The sequence below is a fragment of the Trachurus japonicus genome, chromosome 19 (assembly GCF_045865225.1).
Source record: "Trachurus japonicus isolate A0001 chromosome 19, Traja_1.0".
NCBI lineage: Eukaryota > Metazoa > Chordata > Actinopteri > Carangiformes > Carangidae > Trachurus > Trachurus japonicus.
The window spans coordinates 5,937,644-5,954,545 of record NC_140925.1 but is presented as its reverse complement, the minus strand read 5'-3'; the positions used below and the strand labels follow the sequence as shown (position 1 = coordinate 5,954,545).

Genomic DNA, 16,902 nt, shown 5'->3' with positions numbered 1-16,902 from the left:
TGTATTCATGCCAGGATGTTGTTGTGTGTGAAGTGCTACAATGCAGGAGTGTGTGTCATTGAAAGTCTGAAGTGTTCCTCTCACCGTCGAGCCTGGACTCTCATCACGAGGACTCTCAGAAAGACGTGCTAATTTCATTGACTGTAATTCAGTTTCATCTCTCTTGAAGCGGAAGGATGTTTTTGAGGCGTTAGAGGACATATGATGCACAGGTGTTACGCACTCTATATGTCTGACTGACATGTTTACATCCACCTCACCTGAGTGTCTTTTTAATCTCCGTAGGTGGTCCAAGAGCAAAAAAGGCATCTGGCAAAATCCAAACTCCAGCATGGTACGTTCCCCACCTCGCCCTTATTGATTCTATTGATTCCGTATTTGTTTTTCAGTTTGGATCACAGAGCTTTTCTCCAGCTGTGGTGTTTCATGTATGTGTACCTGCGTGGATATGCATACTGTGCTGTTCAAAGGGGAAAAACTAAGTTAAAAGCCACTTTTTCAACTCAAGTCAAATATATGATGATCAACAGTAACTAACGATGATGCACTGCACTGATTTTCGGGGTGGAATATATTCCCAGAAGAATAAAAACAGTGTGTTGTCTTGAATTTAAATCATTTAACTTAAATTATTCTTATTTATGTGCCATAATTTAGACCTGTTACACTCAGTATGATAAATTAATCCCCTGTTTTGCATTCAAGTGACAAAATTGTAAGCTTCACTGGTAAATGAAGCCTCTCTCTTATGTGGAATATTAATCATTCCATCTATACTATACTTTCTGAAATAGATTCACTAAAGCTTTCTGTTCATTTATCATTACATTTTTGAGCTTCTCTCTCCCCTGTGTTATTAGCGAATCTCATTGACAGCTCCTGCCAGAGGGCATGTTAGCTCTGAAAAATAATTAGATGGGATGGTTCTACTTTGAACTTTGGACAGTTTTCACACTGAAAAAACAGTTTTTTATAGAGGTTACAGAAGTTTTCAAAACATCTTTTTGTTTAATAAGATCATGAGAACAAATGATCTCTTCTTCTCAGTCAGATCACATGATGCAAAGAATGAGCAGTTTTTCATTCTCTTCTTTTTCTTCTTTTTTTAAACTGCTTCTGGGAGAACTGCACAGACAAGTTCAGTCAAGTAGTATGCCTATGATGTTGAATATTTATATTTTAATGTGGTCGACCCTGAAATGGGAGGCCACGGTTAGCAAATCAAGGTGGAGGAGAATTCATTCCCATTGCAAAAGAAAACATTAGAAAGCCTTTGTTCACTTTGGTGCAAAAACCGACCAATCTGCTGTGTTTTTTGGTCTCCAAGCTGTTGGATGTTAGTGAAACCTCATTATCACACCAGTAACCACCAGATTCACAGACGACCTTCCACCCGAAAACAGTCTGGTCTTCATCGAATCCAGTAGGAAAGGAAGGGTTGCAACAGACGACGTTTACCATCAGGGAGGCAGCGTTAAAACAAAGACTGCATTAAAGCAGAACTATGCAGGTCGGCCGGAAATAGCTCGCTCCTTCGTTGGTTTCTCTTTTTTTCCCTCTCCGGAGCTCCCCCACAGTTCTGGGAGGCACATGTCACTGTCGTAAAAAAAAAAAAAAAAAAACTCGCCGCCGCCACCTCCTCCACCCCCCCTACACGTGCTGTTTGCTAAGCCCTGCTAACACCGAGCTAACGCTAACACGGAGCTAATGCTAACACGGAGCTAATGCTAACACGGAGCTAACGCTAACACCGAGCTAACGCTATGCTAACACGGAGCTAACGCTAACACGGCGCTAACGCTAATACAGCCACACACAGGCACAAAGACACAGACATACACACACAGGAATAAAGGTTCCAAAACGCGAAGGTGTGTGTGTGTGTGTCATGATGTATTACATTATCTTATAAAAGACCCATGGTGTGTGTATCTGTGTTAGCATTAGCTCCCCGTTAGCCACAAGCTGAACTTCATCAGTAAACATTTCATGTTTCCATGGTTTCCTCCGACTTTCCGAACTCAAACCAATCACGATTCGTGACATGCATGACGTCATATGCGTTCTTATCTCGTACTGCCGTAAAGCAGTTTCTCGCGATACTTCTATCCATTGACGAGATTTGTAACACCGAGACGGACGACTGATCTTGCAAGTGCGGTTTTCAGCCAGTGGGGGGGGTGAGCGCATTGGCCTAGACCCCATTCACTTCATAACAGGTCACTCAACCATCACAGTGACTCTGAGCCACAATAATTACAGCCCAAATCCTGCATAGTTCTGCTTTAAAAAGCGTGATATCGATCGCGCCACTTGGCCTGGCAACTGTGGCGAGAAGAGGACGTGTCGGAGATTTATGACCGCGCAAATGCTTCTCGCTGCAGATTTTTTGAGTCTTGGCCGAGCGATTTGCCCACCTGCTGTTTTTTTCGACACTTCGTTCTCGGAGGAGGGAGCAACGACGAAGATCAGATCTGACGGCCAGATTGGAAGAGCTCAGCTCAGCTCCAAACTGCTGGGGAAATGCAGCGAGGTAGCACGGATGATGAATACTGTAAAAGCATTCAAAGCCAAAGTGTCTCTCTGAACCTCTCAGTAGAGAAGACGGAGAGACTGAGACGTTTCCTAAACCTGAGGAGACTGGCGCAGAATATAAAAGGAGGGGATGTCCAACCGTTGTGTGGCCGTTTGGATAAAGTGCCAGCCGAGTCTGACAGGTGTTTGTCTGAGCTGCTCGACAAAGAGGAAACTGTCAAACTCATCACAAACGTGTATCTCAAGTGAAAAGGCCTTTTTTAAACAGTTCCCTACTTTTTTAAGTTCATGAAATAAAATGTAACAGTGCAAATAATATCCAAAGACAAGCTCGGTTTCTGCTGTCTGCTTATGCAAAGCAGACATCAGCGCTGAATAAAGTATGGAACAAGTTACCGTGTCAGAATTTCAATCTAGTAATTCAGTGGAACGATTTCCTGTTAACAGCAACCAAACATCTGTGCAGTTGTTCTTGGAGTTGTTCAAATAACAGTTTACAGCAAACATTTAATAAATAACGCTAATGTATTCCTATCTTAAAACGATTTCATTTTACACGACACAAGGCAAAACTAGACATTTTTCAAAGCGGCCACAGTTATTATTCACAGCGAGAGGTCTGCGCTCGAGAGGAAAAATCTGAAAGAGAGAGAGAGAGAGAGAGATGGAGTCTGTGACCAGAATATTATAGCTCATAAAGAGAGATTAGACTATAAATCTTCCTCTGCCAGACCTCTAGGCTTTAGAGCTGGTTTTAATGTTTCACACCTGGATCTAGTTCATAATAACCAGCTACTATATAAGCATATCTTAATGAAAATACTATATATAGCCCATACACAGTAGTTAATATAACATTACCTTATGTGGGATGACGGTGAACACTGACCTGGCCCAGATTCACTTTGGTTATATTGTTGAAAACATGAGGGCAACTCTGAAACCATATATAATGAGATATAATCGAATCAAATGAGTACTTGTAATGCTTGATTAGAAGTTGTCTCTCCTATCATACCACAAACTGAGGTTGGGCGATTCGATGATTGTAGTGATTGTTTACAATATCGTTAGGGATAACACACTCAGCTCAGCCTACTGGATGTTGTTGGCGACATGGCAGTGATTTTAATACATGGGCCGAGTTAATGATTTAATTACTGTTATTATCCACAGTTGTCCATGGATGAGAGCAGGCGGCAGTAGACCACAGACTCTTCAGTGGAGCCGGATCCTGTTTGTTTCAAGGTAAGAAATTCACTGTGAGACCAGAAGTAATTTATTTCTCATGTTCATGCATGGTTTATGTTACCAACAACATGAATGTAGATTCACGTGTTACTGTGACATGTGCAACAAAGACCTGAACCCAGGCGTCCTGTGGTTCATGGTCATTGTCTTGGTTCACTGTTGCTATGGCATTTTCTCTTTTTCTTTTCTCATTTGTTATATTCATATACTTATGTTATAATAACCTTTATTTACATAGCACCTTTATTAACAAGGTTACAACGTGTTGCACAGATGCAGAATAATTAAAGACGGATAAAATGAGGAGAAAACAGTGACAAATAACGACCCATCCAATGAAAATCAAAGTAAAATCCTGTTGCCCGTGGTATTTAAAACCACAAAAAATCACAATAAAAGCTCAGCAAAACAAAAACAATATACAATAGTGTGCATATCAGTCGATAAGAGAATATAAAACCTGGTTGGAGTCTCTCCACCAGTTCTGACGGGCTCTGCTGAGGAAGGATCAGGAGTTTAACAGCTTAATTGCACCACATTATTAAAAACTCTTTCTATAACCTAGATCTGGTCAAACTACATCCTGGAGAGATCATTGCTTAAAATATCAAGATTAATTTTTAGCTTTTAGCTTTTTAAAATTCTGGTTCCCTGAGCCACGGACTGAGATTGGGTGATGAGCAGAGGGTTTTGGTTTGGTTGTGGGGGAGGGGCTGAGGCCAGGATATCAAATACAGACAATTTTTGACAATTAAATGGATCATTGTAGAGTGGATATCAATTTCTGAAGATGACAACAAGATTTAATCAAAATAATCAGAGAAAAGAGAGATGTATCACTTTGTGTGTCTGTCATTGTATAGTATTGATTTCCTTGGAGCAGTCTCAGACGCTGGGCTGGTTTTCCAGTAACTGCTATTTTTATTTTATCCTAGAGGCAGGTTTTGCATTTTATGAAACATTGGTCTGAATGAATAAATTATGCAAGAAACGCTTCACCTCTGGTCTTTAAATTTTACAACCATGAATCACTGCAGTATGTTTAGCCATAGCATCTTGTGACTGACCTCCAAGTCAATGTTTCCCCGCAGGGAGCTCGGCCCCATCCTTTATGGATCATCAGACCCACCACTCATTATTTTAATAATTCATAGGTGATAGCATGTAAATGATGAGCGAGGTAAGTCACCCTGGATGAATAATGTAGACTGCAGCAACATCCCAGGACACTGGACGCAGCTTCCTACCCACTCACCCTCCTCTTTCAAATTCAGTCTTTCTTTCCTCCATTCCTCTTTCTTCTTTTATTCTGACTTTATGTACAATCACGCTCCACTCCCTCTCCCCTCTCCCTCTTTGTCTCCAGTGCTTATTTGCTCTGTCTCACTATCATCCATCTCAACTTTTCCCCGTCTCTCTGTCCGCCTCCTCGTCTTGCTTCTTCCTCTTCCCTTCCCTCCTCCTGACCCCTTTCTTTCACCCTCCCTCTTTGTTCCTCGGTGAAAGCATTAAGAAATTATTCACAGTGATTTTTTTTCCCTCTCCCTCCTCTGCCTGTGCTTGGGCTGAGTGCTTGGCTGATTCGTGAGGAGTACCAAGGTCAGCTACAGTGGCTGCTGCTGCTGCTGCTGCTGCTGCTGCTGCGAGTACATCTCTCCCATTACCTCTTTCATACATTCATGGAGGGAAAATAGCCTGCCTCTATGGCCTGGAGAAACCTGCGCCGGAGCTGTTAAACCCATTTCCCTTGTTTGCTTGTCACTGTAACTTGTATTCTCCGACACTGGGCAGAGCAGCACTTTGGCCAGTCGACGTTAACATCACTTAAGCTCCTACTCCTCTGTGGAGAAATGAGAGGTTAGTGAGGAAGAGGTCGCAGCCCTAATCACACATCCTGACCTTGTTAGAGAAGCCCACCTGAACCATGTATTTTCAAACATTTATTGAAAGCGGGAATTACATTTTTAGTTCATGACATCTTTTTAGATTAGCTGGGACTTTAGTGGACTCAGGCTCTGCCCACTCAGCTTCACAACTGCTCTTCAGAAACCTGTGGGAGGCGTCGTGGAGGCTCCATCTGTCTTTATTTACAGGCCATGCTACTGTAGCATAGCAGACCCAGTGACATTACAAGACAATATCACATTCACCACATAAATAAAACCATCTAAAACATTGTACTACAGGGCTAATAGAGAATATGAGTAACCAATTTATTTTACTTCTTTCAGATATAGAAGAGAGTCTCAGGTGAATCAACTCTCGGAGGTCAATGGATGTTTCTGTTAATAGCTTTGCCATGGTACAATATGGTTTGAATGTTGGTCAAACCCGTCGACTCTCCACTTTCTCTTTCATAATCTGATGAAATCATTTGTGACTCACAGCTGGAGCTAGGACACTTCGAAAGCTTCAACTCAAATTTAGTTTGGTTTTAATTTAATTTGACTCACATAGGCTATTGCTTTTGCTGTTTTTATGAATCCAACACTTTGAACCATTTTCCAAAGCACCAAAACAATTCATCCACTGCAGCAAAGAGATGTTTTTCAGAAAGGATGTTAAGAATCTGGCCTCAATTTTTCATCATTTAAGCCAAATGAGGTCTTTGCACATTTCTCTATGACAAGAAGGAGCCTAATTAGACAGATCTGAGATTGTGCTGAGAGTCACGTGGCTCTTATATCATATGCAACTGCCTTGGACCTAAAATATTTTTTGCTTTTGCTTGTGTTTGTAGGTGACATTTTTCTGATTCAGTGAAGATGAAGTATTCTGACCGGTCACTTGCAAGAATAACTGCCAGATTCACGGTAAGGCTCATTGAATCATTACAACTGATCTGAGACTAATGCTTGGAGTGTCAGTGCAGCTAAGTCTGAGATGTATGTGTGATGTCTGCAAGATGAGGAGTCAGATGGACTTGCAAGACAAGACAGAGAGAGATAGAGAGACAGAGAGGCTGCCAACATGTTTGAACACTTGCACCCAGAAGATTTCTGCTTTTTGTGTTGCTTGAGGATCACGGTAAGTTCTCCCACACCTACAATGGCGGGGGAAGTGAGAGGTGAGGAGAGGCGGCGCGGCAGTCTGCAGCCTCGCCACTAGATGCTGCTGAATCCTCCTCACCAGTTCCTTTAAGGTCACCCTGTCATGTTTAATTAAGACGGACGCAGGGGGATGTGGAGGGAGAGAGAGACTGACCCTGGATTCTCTGCCGGGTCATGTAATTCTAGATGGACTTTTTCATACGGTCTGAGATTACATTTCATTTACATTTGCATCAGTGACATTTTCTTAACAGTGAATGCTGCAGTGGAACAAGCTTAGTGCCCCACATCCCGATCATGACAAGAAAAAAATTGTGTTGGGGAGTGCTTGGGTCAGTGACATCCTAACAAGAAATAACAAGATGATAAAAAGGAGAAGAAACACTTAAGATGAAGGGAATTATACATATTATTGCATGAATTATGAGATTACTTTACTTATTCAGGCTTCAGACATATTCAAATAATCATAGGTTGAAGGTTTATTCACAAGTGGAAAAACAAAACTTTATTAAGGTTAGGTATTGTTTAAAAATGTGTAATATTGAAGCTGTAACACCACAAAACTCTAATTTTCATTGACCTTTGTGAGAGTAATGTAAACTCGTTTAACTTGGCTGTAAATTGAATTGTTTTAAAATGCCAACTGGTTGGTAAACATGGCTGAAAAATGGCTGATAAATCTCAGAGGTGTGTGTCCCCCTGCTATGCTACAGATTAATTTCAGTGTGTGCGCAAAAGTATTGAGGTTCAATATTTGAGCCTAATAGTGATTAAAACTGTGCTGAAGAACAGAAGGAGCAGAGATTGGAGCTGCTTCACTGTTCTGCAATTATTTAAGCCCATTTTATTATGTAGGTTTACTTTAATAACTCGACTTTTAATATAGTTTGTGATTTAATCCCAAGATTAAGTGATGCTGCATTTGTGTACTGGAGGAAAAATATTACCCTTCTGAATGATTGATTCGGCCGATGTTATCACCACCTTTTCAATATTGTGGATAGATATCATCGGTCGACAGGCTGAGCAGGGCTTTTCTCTCTGATTGCTTTTTATATATTACTTCAACTAAGTCAAATATTACCTCGACTATTAAAGTCAATAAATCCTTAAAAGCCTGTCCCGACGCAGGTAATCTATAGTTGTGGACATGTGCGCCTGAATACAGATTGTGGTGCTCTGCAGACCGAATGTGTTGATGCCTTAAAGGCGGTCGATTATAAATGCATGTGCATCATTGTAACTGTGACACTTCGCCGTAACCGCAGCGATCGGCGTGTCCCCTGTGGGAAGGTGGCTGGAGCGAGACGCGGCAGAGGGGGAGGGGGTGATGTACTGTACAGTATGCATGCATGACATTGAGCCGAAGCAGTGGGGAGGGTGGGGGTGTGAGAGTGGGAGACATGGCCGGCCGCCTATTAGCCATGGCCTGACTGAGACACCGAGCACGGTGTAGAGGCGATTAGCTGACAATGAGAAGACGAGTGGCCCGTCCATCTGCCCGGCATACATCACGCAGACAGGCCGCGGCCCCACTGCTTGCATTTGCGGTCCCATTAGGGAATCAGCCCTCGGTCATATTTCTTCGGTCCGGGCCGAGCGGATCAATGAAACGAGATGGACTCGCTGCCAGCAGGCCACTTGTGTCTGAGTGGGGGCCCATCACATCTCTCCTTGTCTGGCGTGCAGCGGACGTGGGGAGAGCTTCGCCTCAGCACTTTGCCTGAGGGGGTGAGGAGGGTAAGCGCGCTGGTGATGAGTCACTTCCACAAGTTGTTTATTGATTGGCTGTGGGGCATTATATCTCAGCGCTCGTTAAGTATGCTGTCTTACCCGTCCGCTCTGCTTATTTGCAAATGGAAATGATGATCTTTGAGACTGACACAGTGTTCCCGCCGCTGAATCGGTTATCACGGTGTCTGAAGAAAGAAATGAAGCGGATAACAAGGGATCAGAGGTTTTAGTGTCTGTCAATTGGGCAGGTACATCTTTTATTCTATTCCAGATTGGTTTTGGTTTGCTGGAGATAACGTTTTCCTCCTGGCTGATGTGGGGGAAAAATGAATTCATTTCAGACACAGCACAGACAGATTTTGTTCTGCAAAATCTAGCCGTGTGTATGTGTGTGGAACTGGGTGGTGCCTATTAAAATTCCACACAACAGCCACACACACTGACTGCACCACTATCACAATCTGCTCTACCATACTTTGCACATTTCTGCAGAGATTAGCCATTTGTTTAAAAAAGAAAAAAAAGCTAAATCCCCAGAGTAGAGAGTGAGAGCTGATGGAAAATGAAAAGCCAACACACTTCATATTCCTCAATACTGGTGCTGATACAAAGGCTGTGTTTTGGCACTCAACACTTTAAGAGAAATATGTGTATGTTTTCCCCAAAGCTTTGTTTTTTTAAAGAGGAACTATGCAAGATTTTTACCTTAATTAAACAGCTTCGGAGTAATTGTGATGGTTAAATGACTTGTTACAGGGAGAATGGAGGCTCTCTGCCTTCCATCAAGCGTCCACCTAGCGTGGCCGAAGAACCAACCTCGCAAGATCATCGCCCCCGACCTTGTGTCCCAGATTTCGTCTCAAGAGAAACATGGACTGCTCTACGGCGCTACGACAAAAACACGTAATCCGTGATCCGTAATCTCTTGTTAAAGTTACCCACTTTTAGGTAGACATCGCTCCACAGATTGCCTTCTCGCCAGCTTCATTGAAAACAAATGCACATGGCCAGAGGAGAAGGGAGGAGAGTTAGCTGTGAGTTTTTATGACAATGAAAATTTGCACAAATATGAAACTGTAGGGGACAAAAAGCGACTAAAACTGACTTGCATAGTTCTCCTTTAATTCAACAAAACAAGCCCTTATATGTAAAATGTTGCCATCCAGACAACAGCTTTGCCTGAATAAAATAGTCTTTAAATGTCATGCATTTTAAATGAGGGAATTTTTTCTCCTGCAGGCAGTTCAATCAGTATCCAAAAAGTATTTAGATCTATTACCCAGATTTCACGTTCTCTTTAATGCTTGAAAGCCTTTTTGTAAATGGTGCTGCAAAGCAAACATAACATAGTGTGTGTATGTCATGTTAGTGCTGGCAGCAAGTTAGTAATGTTCACTCATCTGTACCAGAGTAGAACGTCTCGACATGCGCCCTGTTTCCTACGCTTGGCTTCCCTCTGATCTTTGCCTTCGGTCATTCCTGCAGACTTTGCTTCACGTGTAATTTCCCCCCAGCAACATGTACGTACAACGTCTGCAGCTATACACGATGCGACCGGGGCGACAGGTGATTGTGCCTGTGGTTCTGACACTGCATGTGTCCCACGGCTTAGCGACGTACCGAGATCCCTGTTGGCAGAATTCAGGCACGACCAACAACAGGCCGACTGTGTTGGTTCGCCATGTTAATACGGAAAGGATGCTGCCCTGTCAGAGCGAACATGCACCAGAGCTGACAGCTGCGGGTTACATTATAGATTGTGAGCTGCATATTTAATGAAAAATACATGTCTTCTCACAGTACTTTGTAAAAGTCACAGTATGTTTGACTCGGAGCCAGCTGCACTGGAATTTATGGGCATCTTAGGAAACATGAAATGAAGCATTACAATAGGAGATGGCAAGAAGCTGCTGGTTTGCCAAGTATCATGTTTACTGTGTTAAGGGTCATATAGATGGTAAATCCTCCTCTGTTTTAAATGCTTTATGATCTGAAATTCTAGATTTTGATTTAATTTACACTGGTGAAAAATAACTTTTAAGATTTACTTGATAAAATGTAAATCATACTAATCTGTTATAGTTATGGCTATGGGTTGCATAAGTAGATTTTATTTACTCAGTTGTTATATTAAGTTATATCATTACCTAGTTATATTCATGTTGCATTTACCTTTTACCAAATAAATGAAATAATTATTGACCTTTACCACAAATCACACAAAAACAATGTTGTAATACAGTTTTTAATGTATTGTGTTATGTGATTAAACTCTTTCCTAAACAGAATTAGATAAAGAATAAAATGGTGACTGAATAAAAACACATCACTTATTAAAAAACAAAAGAGATCAGGCAGAAAGACACGGTGCATTGATAGATACTTGGAAACTGTTTGCATTTTTTTTTCTGGGGCTTGACCGACACTGCACATTAAGGTCAGGATATCCCACCTATCCTCTGCTGCTTCAATTGTTCATTCTTTTTTTTTTTTTTTTAATTTGTCTCCTGTGCACCAACCATCTTAATGGAAGTGCATCGGTGAATTGCTCGAGTACCCGTCTAATCAAAAGATAACAATCGGGAGATTAATTGATAATGAAAATAATTATTAGTTGCAGCCCCAGTCACCACCCCTCCTCCTTCTCCCTCCTCTTTCTCTTTCTCTCCCTCCCCTTCCCTTCCTCTGACATCTCCTCTATCTCACACCTTGTCATCTCAGACCTATTATGTTTTTTTTTTCTTTCTTCTCACGTGCTGCTGTAGTTGCTCTGGCTCATATTTTAAGGCTTTTAACCGAGAGAGCTGACACTAACGGAGATGGAGCCTGACAGCTCAGCGCAACCAAGCTCACTCACCTCTAAGCATGCTCCGAGCAAAGTGTGTGTGTGTGTGTGTGGTCTGATGTACAGCGTGGTACTTTATTTACAGTCAGGTCCATAAGTATTCGGACGGTGACATACTTACAGACTTGGGTATATACAGTATTTGTATGCTTGAGTGACCAGTGAATGTCAGTCATGCACTGGAAGGAAAACATGCAGCATGATACAGCCCACATACAGTATATGTCCCAACTCCATCAGGCAAATAATAAATAAATAATGTTTGTCGTGTACCCACTCATAAAAAAGCCATGAGCTTTTGAGCGTGACCTTGTTGTGTTTAATGTTTATGTAGCTTCACAGTTACTGACAGAATCCCAGAGGTGGATGAAGAGCACATCTCCATCACCTGAGCCGAGGCATCGAGTCGCCTCATCAAATATTACTCTAATACAAATGGAAGTTATTCAGTTGAATTTTTTATTTGACACAAAGTATTGTTGTGCTGCTTTTTATAGTAGGCAAAAGTACATGATCCGTGTCAACACACTGTTGAATTGTTTCATATTTACACAGCCTTAGGACTCTGAAACAGCCCCGCTGACTTGGAGAATATGACACAATCAATGGAAATAGCCTAAAAAACTACTTGGTTTATTCTTATTTATCTGTGATAAAGAAGCTTCTGCCTCGTCTTTACTTTAACGTAGCATCATCAGGACATTGGTGCACACAGTTTGAACAGTGTAGGAGTTGGCTATGATTGTTTTTTCTTCTACATACTGTATGCTCTGGCATGTTTTCAAAATAAAATAAAATTAATTCAGCTGATTTGAAAGTCTACTTACTGTAAGTGATTAGATAAGATTAGACTTTTATTTTTTATTACAAAATATTTACAAAGATTATACAGTATATACAGCGTTACTTGTACAAAATGCTTCATGCACTACAAGTGCTTCATAAAAATGTAGTTAAGTCAATACTTATCTTTTCTCTTTTGTTGTGCAGTAAATGTTATAAGTCCCCCCCTCAAAAAAAACAAAAAAACCCTCAATTACTCTATTACTGTCCAGCTGTGTCAAAAAAAATTGACCAAACAGATGTCGTACTTCACAAGCCTCGTTCCTGTGATCTTTGATATCACACATACAGATACAAAGGCGATTACCACAGATGGTCAGCTGAGAAAGCTCGAGTTTATTGCGTGAAGTTGTTGACAACTTTTACGTCTGGAGGACTGTATTCTTCATACAGACAAGTTTATTTTCCAGCTGTAAATTGGCTCTTTCTGTACATAGAGGCAAAACTCCAAAAGTCTGTGAAATGTCAGAATATAGTGGAAAGTACTGCTGACATGTTCCCAGACTATGTGTCTTATTTTATCCTAAAGATAATAATATTTTATCAGGGAAAAGACGAAACTCCTCACTCTGGGAAAAGTCTTTGCTTAAAAAAAAACTCCAGTGACTGATTATTGAAATATTTACTAGTTGATACATGATAACTGAGAGCTGAAGAGTTCTCAGGCTTGGGGAACAGCGCAAAAGGAAAAAAACAAAACAAAAAACCCCAGTAATACTGAATTTAACTGAGTGTGAAGTTGCAGAGGCGCGGCGCTCAGCATTAGCTGCTGTTCATGTGCAAATCAAAAACACAGCGTGTTGCTTTAAGTTGCATCAATCCATGTAATTCTGGCAGTGGCATCACTGAAGCAGCACCGTGTTAGTTCAAGCAGGTTACATCAGTCATGCACTGACATCATATGATAAAACCACCTATGGCACGCTCACTGTCTCCTCTCTGGTTCCCTGCTAATTAATATGCAGCATCAATTCACTTAAACCTCTCTGTCTGTGACTGCCTGTTCTGGTCCCTGGTGAATTGTCAGACTACTGCATACAGTATACAGAATTGGTGTTTTTCTTACAGACTGAATCTTGAAGGAGTGTCTTAGTGAAGGTTTGCTGCAGATTTGCATCCTGCCAGCTCCCCTCTGGACTGATTAAATCACTCTAAGCATTTCGAGTGTGCTGCAGCTCTTAGGGTCCATCCTGCATCATTTGAATGTTAAATATATTCAATGTCAGCTCTGTAAATCACATGTCCTTTGCCCTCCTTCAAGGAGGGGAAATGGCGCCCGTTAAAGTAGCATCCAAACGAGGTTAATTCAGATGGTTTGACTTCAGACTGTATTTGCATAAAACGATAAGAGCGGAGCAGCCTGTTACACACCACACCAGCCACACACTTCTCTCATTAGCGTTTCATCCTTATCTTAACTTAAAGACAAAGACACAACAAAACATCCACAGAGGAAAAAAGAAAACGTAGCTGGTCGGGTGCAGCATGCTACAAAGCACAAGAGTGTTTGTGTAATTGTCTCTGCATTGGGTTCAGATGGGGTCCACATCATTCAAAATAAAACACACAAAAGCCAAACACAGACGCTGTTTAACTTGACTGTGTGTTTCATTAGTGGGTCTCTCCACAATCGTCAATCAAACACAGGCACAGACACATTTTGTCTGTGGGTCACTGTGCTAAAATGTGGCTTAAAGAGTCTCAGCACTTTGATTGAAGTCATGACAACAGTTTAAAATAGTTTATCACATTGGTAGATTTTGCGGATCAGATTTGCATGAATGGTTTTATAGATAAAGCGCTGTCACATGGCGTCAGGATTCTTATCATTTTAGCCGTGGTCAGGATTTATGAAGCTCAGATTTCAGCTCAAACTCTCTGAGTTTATTATCACTGGAGCAGCTCTGGCTGTATTTTTTCAGAGCACAGTGAACAGGTTGTTCCAACCTTAGTAATGACACAATATGAATTCCTTCCTCTAATTCCCTCTGATATATAGTATACAATACCTCTGCTGTATTAGCAGCATAACAAATCACATGTCTTAACTGATAGAAATAGAAAACATGAACCCGAACACCGACTGTTTTTTAGTTTGAACTCTGTATGAGTTTAGAGCAGATTTATCTTCCACAGGAAATTAATTCTGCTTCAGTATGAAACTGTCTTAAGATCCACGGCTGAGAGATACGACGTCGAACGACCAAATAATTGACCCGTCGATAACCTGTTACACAACCTTTTGCTTATGTGGTACAGTAATGAGAACAATAAGCTGATAGGAGCATGAAGTTAAACTAAAACATACATGCCTTTTGTCAGAGAAAAATGTTTGAGGAAATGGTTAAAAGCAAAGAACTTTTTCTTTCTTTCTTTTTTCCTAAGAATGGGAAGAGCTTTTAATAATCAAAACCCAGAGGGTTTACATCAAGGCCTGAGAAGAAAGTAGCTGTTCAGAGAGAGAGGGGAAGAAAGTGTCAGTGAAAGCCAGCTGCATCTTCATATGGATTCAGAGTGGAGCTCTTTGATGGGGTTTGCATTTTTTAAGATGTTCTCAATCAGAGGGGCTTCTGAATTCATCCCAAGGTTTTAGTTTGGTGCTGTATAAAATATTAGCCCAGAAGAGTCGGGCCAACCGACTTTCAGAAGAAAAGTGTCCTTTTCAAGTTAAAGAGGCGGGAGGGCACGTGGGCTCTGCACCATGTATGAATATATACTGTAGCTACATAGACACACACAGGCTCTGGCTCGCTCCTCCTCCTCCACTACGGAGATTGCATTTCTCATTCCCTTTCTGCAGCTGTCCTCGTGTCTCTGCCTGGCCTTTTCCTCCAGCTGTTGCTTTGATATTAGCTTCATGAAATCTGTGTGAACACCATGGACCCAAGTAATCTGCCCCACTGCAAGGGGCTCGTTCACAAAGTCTCTCTCATTCTCTTCTCATCTTCTCGCGTCTTCTTGCACTCTTTAATCCTCCCACCCTCCACACACAACACAAGAACTGTCAGTCATTACTCTTTTTTCTTCTTTTTTTTCCTCCTTCCCCACCCTTCCTTTTCATAACTCGGAGCAAGTTGGGTGAAAGGATATAATGTTTTTCCGGGGACATCTGACTGTGCAGCTTTTGATAAGGTTTCCTGCAGGTGTCCTGATTTATCAGGTTCACTGTTTTGTCCTCCGCTCACCCGCTCCGTACCCAACCCAAAGGCAAGCTGCGAGCAACACACTTAAAAATATATGTATTTCTTTGAAAACTAGAGAATCAAGCAGCACGGTGAATGTCATCAGCCGGCAGCACGGAGAGTGAGATCCAAACTGACCCTGAGCAAATCAGTATTGAGCAAAAATATTATATTAATTTAAATAAATTTAAAGAAAGTCAGCCTGAGGGCATCTCGGAGCCCTAATCAAATTCAGTAGTATTTTTTTTCTTCTGCCTTCCCTTGTACCTCATATAGTTTAATACATTTCCAATCAATACATAATTAGATGTGCTTTGGAAATAGCCCTATATGAACTGTGCACATATGAAATGTGTTTATATTTATTTAAGACAGAATCGTTATTTCTGAGACTCTTTGTAGATGTAAACCGCTACACAGCTTCAGCCTTGTGCTCGCTGTTTTATTGTATGGCTCCAAGGCAAGGTTATTTACACAGTGCATTACAGAAGCATGGAAATGCATTAACAATCAGACATTAAGGCATTGTAGCTCTATTTAAAGGACAGTAAAATAAGGTAATTAAAACATTTAACCCAACATGATGAGAAGATGTTAAAATTTCAATAAAAAGTCTAGTCTGAAGAAGGTCACAATGACCGAAAGCTTACAATAAATTGATATATGCACAGTATTTTATTGTTTTCTAAAAAAGTCTAATAAATCACACTTTAAATCACTGAAGCTGCACTTTCAGCCCAGCTAAATGCTAACATGCTCAAGGAAAACAATGCTAACACATTAATGTATTGATGGTAATTTGTTCTTTACCATGGTTATTGTAATAGATTAGCATGTAGCATGTGAACCTCATGATGGTGCTAGAGGCAAAGTCTGAGCATCAGTAAGCTTCATCCACTGGGGAGCCCGAATGTCAATCCAAACATTTAGCATCACAGCGCTAGCGTGACAAAAAACAAACCACCACTTGCTGCTTTTACAACCCTTGAAATTGGTAGTGATGTAATCAATGCCGTGACTGATTGATTAGTATATTAATGGTCAGAGATCTGTCATTCGGTCTAGTTGCTCCCATTGTAAACAGGAGGCATTGATTTGGTGGTAAACACAAGGAGCCTGCCCCTCCGCACCCCCCCAGTTCAAGCCCCATTAAAAGCTCTCAGAAGGTTGTTTACAAACGAGAAAGCTCGTCGCTCCAGAGACTTTTCTTAAGATGTGTCAGAATCAAAGTATTGATCTTTCCGTATTGACAAGCGGGTACAGCAGCTTTCAATTTTGGCTGTTAAATGTGATAATGAATGGGATGCTTCAGACCTCATTATGGTATTGAACATGAGAGGAGACTTTGGCGGGCTGAGGGAGAAGATGATGGAGCTAAGCCGGCGTTACCTTGGTCTTTCGGGGCCTCGGATCATGGTCATTGATTTGCTCTCGGTCTGCTTGTGGTGTCCAATTAAGT

The 16,902-nt window shown here is 41.3% G+C and overlaps 1 long non-coding RNA gene across 1 annotated transcript in view; it reads left to right on the top strand.

Moving 5' to 3' along the window:
• The first annotated feature begins 289 nt into the window (after positions 1–289).
• Positions 290–16,902, top strand: part of LOC146967240 (uncharacterized) — a 58,071-nt gene continuing 41,458 nt past the window's right edge. The window contains exons 1-3 of the long non-coding RNA XR_015034441.1: positions 290–334; positions 3,712–3,783; positions 6,527–6,599. This is a non-coding gene — a long non-coding RNA (uncharacterized LOC146967240). The remainder of the gene's footprint in view (positions 335–3,711; positions 3,784–6,526; positions 6,600–16,902) is intronic.